The 8929-nt window shown below is 41.9% G+C and overlaps 1 protein-coding gene across 1 annotated transcript in view; it reads right to left on the bottom strand.

The window, feature by feature from the left end:
• KPNA1 (karyopherin subunit alpha 1) overlaps positions 1-8672 on the bottom strand; it is a 70919-nt gene extending 62247 nt beyond the window's left edge. Inside the window, exon 1 of the mRNA XM_060010757.1 lies at positions 8497-8672. The gene's annotated coding sequence lies outside the window, so the exon portion shown is untranslated. The remainder of the gene's footprint in view (positions 1-8496) is intronic.
• Between the last annotated feature and the right edge of the window lie 257 nt (positions 8673-8929).

Genomic DNA, 8929 nt, shown 5'->3' on the forward strand with positions numbered 1-8929 from the left:
TTAACATTCACAGTATTCTTTGTTCAACACTATAAAATGTTAGTATACTTATTAATTCCATCATATAAAGTGAGTATAATTCTATTAGAAAACATGATGTGTATTTAATACTAAAAAAACCAAAGACCACAAGAAAGTATGACTACAAAAAAAGCAAGTTACAGGTTTATAAATTTAAGCATAAATGAATTTTAAGTATAAAAAATTTTCAGTTCAGTTGCGAATGTTTTTTGAACCTATGTTTTCATTAGAGAATGGAGAGGTGTGAGCCTGCACCCCAGAGTACATGCTCTCCCATTTGTAAATATTAATTACTCATCTGTTGTTAACTTCTAGTCAAGTAGCAGTGGGTCCCTTTAAAATATTTTAATAAAAATTAGGAAAGAAAAATGACATTTAAAATATCCTACCCATTTCTTCCCAGTAAAATTATTAGAGTACCTTTATTTTAGTGACAACATTCTTGCGTTCAATGGAGGCAAGGTTTGAAAAACCCTGCAATAAGCCTCCTCTGTGAGAAGTCAATGCTACAGATATGATTCGTAGGTGCTCACCTCTGATTACATCTCATAGCGCTAACTCCATTAACCTAATAGAAATCCCTACTTTCTTTCATGTCCCAGCTTCAGACCTTCTTCAACTGAGATGTTTACTAAAAACCTTTGACCCTGAATTCTGACCTCACTTCCAGTATCTACAGGTTCCCAACATGCAAGGTTCCCCAGAGACATTCTCAATATCCAAACATTTAAAGGAAAATATTTACCAAAGATTTGGGGAATTCACACCCCAAGATTCAGTAATTCCACTTTCGGAATGTACACAAAGGCAATAAAATCAGCAGTATGTAGAAGAATATTCACAGCAGCATGACTTACAATGAAAAACTGTAAACCTAAAAATTCCAAAACGAGGGCTTGGCTATGGGACATAATCATAACATACTGCGAATTAAGAAAAACAGAACATTAACACATGACAAATCGGGGTGGTAGGAACAAAACCCCAATTTATACTATTCTCTATACTTTTTAAAACATTTTATAACTTAGAATACAAAAATCTTAAGTGGAAATTAATATTCTTCTTTCTCTTCCAAATTTTCTACAGTAAGCAATATACTACTTACACAATAAGAAAAACTTTCAAAAAGTAAAGCTGGAAGCATATATTATATTTACTACAATGAGGCTTCCCAGCCTAACTAAAACATTAAATTTCTTTACTTTTGGCTAGAATTTTATCAACTCAACATGCTGTTATTTCATCAAAGTTCTAATTGAATACTTCAGGTCTTTATGAAAGGGAAAAACTACTTCCCCCTTAGAGCTGGATATTTTTAGAGAGAAATCTTTCCCCAAAAATGGCATAATGGACTCCTTCATGGGGGGGGGAAGCGCAAACTTGCCTTTATCCAATTCATATCCATTACTGAATCTAATATATCTATTACATGTACACTTATAAGGGTTTTAATGTTTTAAATTAAGATTTAGCACCTACAGGATGTATGTGCTTTCCTCCCAAAACATATTAACAACTCGAAGCTCAGAAATTTAATTTTAATCTTCAATACTAAACAAAGTACTGAGCGTACAACACTCAAATGCCATGGAAAGAATGAACAGGCCAGAAATAAAGAGTTCATGTAAAGAAATAAAATGATGGATTTGGTAGATTAATCCATACCAAAATTATCTTTTTAAAAAAAAGGATGAACTACAAAGATAGAACACAAAAGGAGAGAATCAGAGGTGACAGATGAGATGTCAAAAACTTTTTAGAAGCCTTAAAACAGATGGCCCTGGGACTTCCCTGGTGGTCCAGTGGTTAAGAATCCATCGTGCAATGCAGGGAACATGGGTTCGATCCCTGGTTGGGGAACTAAGATCCCACATGCCGCAGGGAAACTAAGCCCGCGTGCCACAACTACTGAGCCTGTGTGTTCTGGAGCCCGCTCGCAGCAAGGGAAGATCCCCGCATGCTGCAACGATGATCCCATGTGCCGCAACTAAGACCTGACGTAGCCAAATAAATCAATTTTTTAAAAAGATGGTCTAATGATATTTTACTAGTGAAGTGGAGAACTCTGAAGCCTAAGCACCTGTAAAGAAGCTGATTCACACTGCCCACAAGCAGGAAGCTTCACAGACAGGAGCCCCCGCCCCCCCACCCCAGGCATCTCTGAATGTAGAGTGAGGAACAGGACTAAAAACTAGCAGGTTAGCTGAAAGTCTACAAAACAGCCATCACATTCAGACTTCCTCCTCCATTGTGCACAGCCAGGCAACAGTCCATCCCCAAGCCCCTATGGATGTTGAGAGCATTACTCTGAAGAAACTAAACTAGAGAGACTCTAAAATGAGGGACTCCAGTGTAGGTGATGTGCTATACAAAAGATAAGATTACATGAACACAATTAACAGTGAGAACGCCAGCTTCTTTTCTAAGACAAGTTCTCAGAATTTGGCATCCAGGTGTGTATCCTCCAGGCAAGACTGGAGGCTCTCTTTTACTTTTTTTTTTTTTAATTTTATTGAAGTATAGTTGATTTACAATGTTGTGTTAGTTGGAGGCTCTCTTTCTCAAGGAAATTGACAAGCCCAAGAGAAAAGAACTATGAGAGTCCCCTCCCCCTATAAATGGCCACAGCTACCCTGTCCACCCTTTAACAAGCCACACCTATAGTTTCCAATTCAGTTTTTAGCACTTCACTCTTAAATAGGAATGGACAACCGTAAGTTTACCAGACATCCATGAGAACCTCTACAGAGAAAGACTGCAATGGAAACAAAGGAACTTCGAAGAAACAGAGCAATGAGGGGTACAAAACTTTAAAAAAAAAAAAAAAATCATTAATACTGTCCTCAAGAAGACTATAGTGTCTATAAAATAATATAAAGATACCATAAGAATGAGCTCTAAGAAATTAAAATATGGATAGGAATTAACAATTCAATAGAAGGGCTGTAAGATAACATTAAAGAAATCTCTCAGGAAACAGAACAAAAAGACTAAGTGATGGAAAACAGGAAGGAAAAGAAAATTAAAAGAACCACCTAAGAATTCTAAGACCCAAATAATACAAATTCCAAGACAGACAAAAAATCAAATGAGAAAGAGATTATCAAAGAAACAATGCATCAAATTTAGAGTATTCATTCAATGAAAGACACCATGGACAAAACTAACAGAAAGATGACAGGCCTATAAAAGATATTTTCCAATCCTAAAACCAACAGACCTCCACAAGGAACTCCTGCAAATCAAAAAAAAAAAGACAGGAGTTCCCTGGTGGCCTAGTGGTTAGAATTCTGGGCTTTCACTGTTGTGGCCTGGGTTCAATCCCTGGGCCGGGGAACTGAGATCCTGCAAGCTGCGCAGCACAGCACGGCCAAAACAAACAAACAAACAAAAAAGACAGGGCGCGGAAAGGAAAGATAGACAAAGTACAAAACAGACAATTAACAAAAGGGAAAACCTGAATGGATATAAGAGATGCTCGAATTCATTAATTATCAGAGAATGTAAATTAAAACAATGAGATACCACTTTATACCCGACTAGCAAAAATTAAGAAGTTGGATAAAACCAAGTACTGTCAAAGATGTGGGCAAACAAGAAAACTCCTCACTGCTAGCAGGCACATAAACTAGTTCTCCTATTCTATGACCCAGGAATCCCACTCCTGGGCATACATCCCAAAGAACTTCTCACACAGGTCCACAAGGATGTACAAGTAACAGTATATTTACCACAGTGCACTTGTGATGCCAGAGAGGCAACTCAGGTGTCAGTGATTAGGGAATAAAAAGTAAAATGTGGTAGATGCACATTATGGAATTCTACATTATACGCAACTATATGTACACACAACGAAACAGAAAGGTCTCCAAACAATGCTGAGTAAAAAGAGTAAGAAACAGAACAAGGTCTATAGCACAATATATAAACTAAATACACAAAACGCACTACATATTTCACAATGATTCACATACAATCAAGGAATGTATCAGCCACAATGCAGTGGGTGCCTACTAGAAAGGGTAATGGAAGTAGGGCTCAGAAATGAAAGAGAAAAATTTAAAGGACCTTGTATAGTTTGATGATAGTGTCAAGAACTGGGAAGCATAATTAACTCAAACTCTTTTTACCTAAGGCCCCAATAATAATAATAAATAATAAATAAATTTCCCAAAACTAAAGGACACAAATCCTCGGCTTGTAAGGGTCCATCAAGTGACCTTAAATGAAAACAAACAAACAAACAATCAAATCTAGGGACATTATGGAATTTCAGGGGTTAAAAATAATACCCTAAAAGCTTCTGGAGATTGGAGAAGACAGGGAAGGTCACATACAAATGAAGAATAAGAACACCTCTGGACTTCAACAGCAACATTAAAATGCAGAAAACAATGGAGCTATGACTTCCAAACTTTTTAAGCCTAGGTTTTTATACCCAGCCAGATTACTGATGAAATGTTAAGGTAGAATATAGATTTTTTTCAATCATGCAAGATCTCAGAAAGTTTTCGCTTCCCAGGTACCCTTTCTCTGTAAGTTAAGAAAATATGGGAAACAAGAGATCCAATACAGGAGAAGGGCAAAGAGAATTTTAAGGGCGACATAAAGAAAAGTTCCAGGATAACAGCTGTGAAGTATACCTAGAAAGTAACCAGTCCAGATTGCATTAAAAGAACAGAAGGTTCCAGGACAGCTATCTCACGGAAATGGAAGTGGGAAAAAAAGGTGTTACTCCTGGAAAAACAAAAATTGGTTAAGAGAAGAAATGATATCACAATATACTACATGGTTCAGCTATAAACATTTACATAGTTATAACTGAACGTTGACTTAATAAACACCTGTGATAACTATATTAAAAGCATGGGAGAGGCAGTGTGTAAATGTGGAGGAAAGTCAATAGATAATGTCTAAAACTGCTGTATCAAGAAATAGCAATAGAAGTTATTTATAAATATGAAAGAGGAAACAGCTAAAAGAAGGAAATTGGTGGCCTCTAAAGTGCAGAGGCTAGGACAGGACAGTTGTTTTCAGAGAATATTCTAATTTAAAAATTGTATTTTTTAATGGCAGTAAAGCAAGGAACTCCAATAGCCCTTCAGCTTTTAGTAAATCAGATCTTCACAATATCATTTCATGATGTTAAACAAACTGCATCTAGTTTGTTCTGCTGGAGACTGCACTGCAAACCAAGACAAAAATCAAGCTTTAATGATTGATGTGAACATAGTACAAATAGCCCTGTGATTGAATACCAGCTCCCTCACTTATTCTGTGAAGTAGGGCAAGTTACCTAACCATCCTGTACCTGTAGCCACCTTCTCAAAGTGGGTTTGCAAGGGTAATTAAGTGAAAACACCTGATGCAGTGCTTGAGCCATCAACAGATGTTAGTACCTTTTGCTTGTCTTTCTGCTCCCTAGCTAAAAACCCCCATTTTGACCCCAAGCTGCCTTGCTGGTCACAGAATACAGAGACTCATGGACAACTCAGCACATATCCCTCCTCATGCTGAAAAATCAATCATGATGAGTAAGCAGACTTATCTTTGTATATGAAGAGCAGCATTATTCTTGTTATGTGAAGGAGATTATCCCCATTATCCACATTTGGATTATTGCCTGCTTTCAAGAACTGTCCCAATTAGTCTACTACACTAGATCAGAACCATTTTGTCACTAAGGTCTGTCATGTAGGGTCGTTATCATCTTTAAAAACAAACAAACAAACAAAAAACTGTACGGGGGGCTTCCCTGGTGGCGCAGTGGTTGAGAGTCTGCCTGCCGATGCAGGGGGCACGGGTTCGTGCCCAGGTCTGGGAAGATCCCACATGCCGCGGAGCGGCTGGGCCCGTGAGCCATGGCCACTGAGCCTGCGCATCCGGAGCCTGTGCTCCGCAGCGGGAGAGGCCACGGCAGTGAGAGGCCCGCGTACCGCAAAAAAAAAAAACAAAAAAAACTGTACGTTCCACGAGTCTTCATCCCTGCTCTTTCACTGCAAGGACTTAAAATTTCCTAATGAAGGTCCTATCTGGTACCTCACTATCCTGGGGCCACCTCCTGCTCACTGCAACAAGAATAGAGGCAAGTCAGCCGCCAGTCAGCTAATTGAATTGTTTACCATTTCCAATGTTTTCTTCCATTATTATGGCTGAATTCAGAATACCTTGCAAAGTACAGAAACCTTAAAACAAAGAGATTAACAGGGAATTATCTTTATCATCACTATGTCAGTCACCTTTACTTGCATGGCCAAAAGTCTTAGTTGATTTTATACAAAGCATACATACTTCTAGAAACAATCTGACAAGACTTAAAAACACTAAATCATAAATCATCAAGACTTCATCATTAATTCAACAGGTAAACTCCTCAAGGCTTATGTTGTCTGATTCCATTTGAACTTCCTTTGCTACAGTTTCTGCTCAATTTTGACTGATAAAATGTCATGCAGTCAATATTTTTACTCATTATTTGTTAGTCTTCCCTGCAACACTATAAATTCCATGACACAAGAACAGTGTCTTCTAGAGGCAGGACAGGAATAAAGATGCAGACATAGAGAATGGACTTGAGGACCCGGGGAGGGGGAAGGGTAAGCTGGGGTGAAGTGAGAGAGTGGCATGGACATATATACACTACCAAATGTAAAAACGATCGCTAGTGGGAAGCAGCTGCATAGCACAGGGAGATCAGCTCGGTGCTTTGTGACCACCTAGAGGGGTGGGATAGGGAGGGTGGGAGAGAGATGCAAGAGGGAGGAGATGTGGGGATATATGTATATGTATAGCGGATTCACTTTGTTATACAGCAGAAACTAACACACCATTGTAAAGCAATTATATTCCAATAAAGATGTTTAAAAAAAAAAGAACAGTGTCTTGATCATGTCTACATCCCCAGTCTCAAGGCCTATGAACACTCCAAGTATTCGCTGAATTAATGGACCAAATAAAGAAAACGCAACCAAGAAGTATGCAAGGAGAGGAGAAATAATTCCTAAATTAGCAGTGATTCTGGTTCTAAGGCTGGTTCTAACAAGAGCTGGAACACTTTAGGTAAGTTACCTAACTTCTCTGACCCTAGAAGCTTTAATCTGCAGAAAAGGAAAAAATAACATACTTCAGAGTTACTGTAAGCATTAACGTTTTACTGTACAAAAAGTATTTAGCACAATATCTGGAAAGGAGCTCAATAAATGTTAATTCCTTTACCTTTCCTCATGTTCTCCACCTTAAAATCCGGTATTACACATAAAAGTGCCTTCCAAGAATAAATTACTTCAGTAAAAGTACAATAGAGTTCATTCTCCATTTGCTTTGAAAAGTTAAAATTTCATCTCTTCAATCTTTAAAATGGAGGGGGACTAGCTTGTGAATTACTTTCAAAATATCACAAACACAAGAACAAGTTAAGAAAAAAACAATGTCAAGAATGAGCCTTGAAGCAACGTGCGGGGGGGGGGGCGGCGGCGGGGCGGGGAATCACTCATCTACTGCGAAGAAATAGGGGTTTTTAAGGCGTGCTCACTAAACGAAAAAAGGCTTGAAAAAGGTAGAAACGTTATTTAATAGTATGTTTTAGAAAAAAATACTTCCCAACTGTTTATTCTAAATTTAAACCTTAAAAAATTAACTATTTTGACATCGTGAGCTTAAAAGTGGAACATTACATATACTTCCATTCAAACCTAAAACATTCCTTCATGACGACTTCCCAGACTCCAGTCATCCTTCAGTTTCATCCTCCCATTTTGAGCTTAATCGAATACCTCGCCGCTTCCCTTGCATCACCACTGACACACGCTGTGTGCAGACGAAGTTCTGTCATTCCTATAATTACCACACCCCTGTCAGACGCTTCAGGCCCATGTTGTTATGACATCTGTAAACTGCAGTCCTCCGTCTGTCTCCACCCGCACCGCGCCCGCCCCCCCCCCGCCACTTCCAAACCACCGGCTCCGGCTCGGGCTGTAACTTGTGAATTCCCGAGACGGTCCCCTCCGGCCTCGGTTAGGATTTTTACACGCCCCCCACCCCTTGCTCTTTCCTGCCTCAGTCGCCGCACTCCGTGCGGCCCACCCACGCCCCCAGCTCGCTCGCGCCGGGCCGCGGCGCTGGCTCCGCACTCCCTCCTCTCCGCCCCGCTGCCTCAGCGCCCCGCAGTCCCCGACGCTGCTTCCAGCTCCACTGCCGCGCCGCCCCGCCCTGCCTCGCCTCGCCTCCACCGGCGTTCCCGATGGCGAACCAATGCTCCCCACCCCCACCGTCCTCTCAGCGGGCCGCGCGGCCGTTGGGACTGCCTGGCCCGTGACGCACGGACGCGCAGCAAGCGCCCAGGCCCAGGAACCCGAGCTCGAGCACTGCCGGCGGCCCGCCCTCACCGCGGGGCCTCCCCCGCACACAACCGGATCCGCCGGAGTCCCCGGCGGGAGGGGGAGGGGCCGGGGGCCGCCGGGGCCCCGCACTCACCAAGCTCAAGGCAGCCGATCCCGGTGCCACTGCTGGGGTGAGCCTCTGGCTCGCTCGCTCGCCTGCCGTGCCTCTCCCGCACACAACCTCGAAGACCCAGCTCGCGCCTCGGCGGTGCTCACCAGGCCTCGCTCGCCGACACCGCCGCGCACCCAGCACAGCGAGACCCAGCTCAGCCGGCGTTCGCAGTACGCCTGCGCGCGGGGGCCGGCCCGCGCGCCTGCGCGCGCCTCTCCACCACTCTGCTGCAGAGGCTGCCGGGAGTTGTAGTCTTCCAACCGTCCTTCTCGCGAAGCGCCAGCGGTTAGCCGGGAACCAGTGGAGAGTCTGGCGTCGGGAAGGAGGTCTGGTTGACAAGGTTCGCAGTTAGTGGCGAAGGTTGGAGAGTCATTCTGGAGTGACAATGAAACAGTACTTCTTAGGCTGAATTGCA

Source organism: Delphinus delphis, chromosome 4, assembly GCF_949987515.2.
Source record: "Delphinus delphis chromosome 4, mDelDel1.2, whole genome shotgun sequence".
Classification (NCBI taxonomy): Eukaryota; Metazoa; Chordata; class Mammalia; order Artiodactyla; family Delphinidae; genus Delphinus; species Delphinus delphis.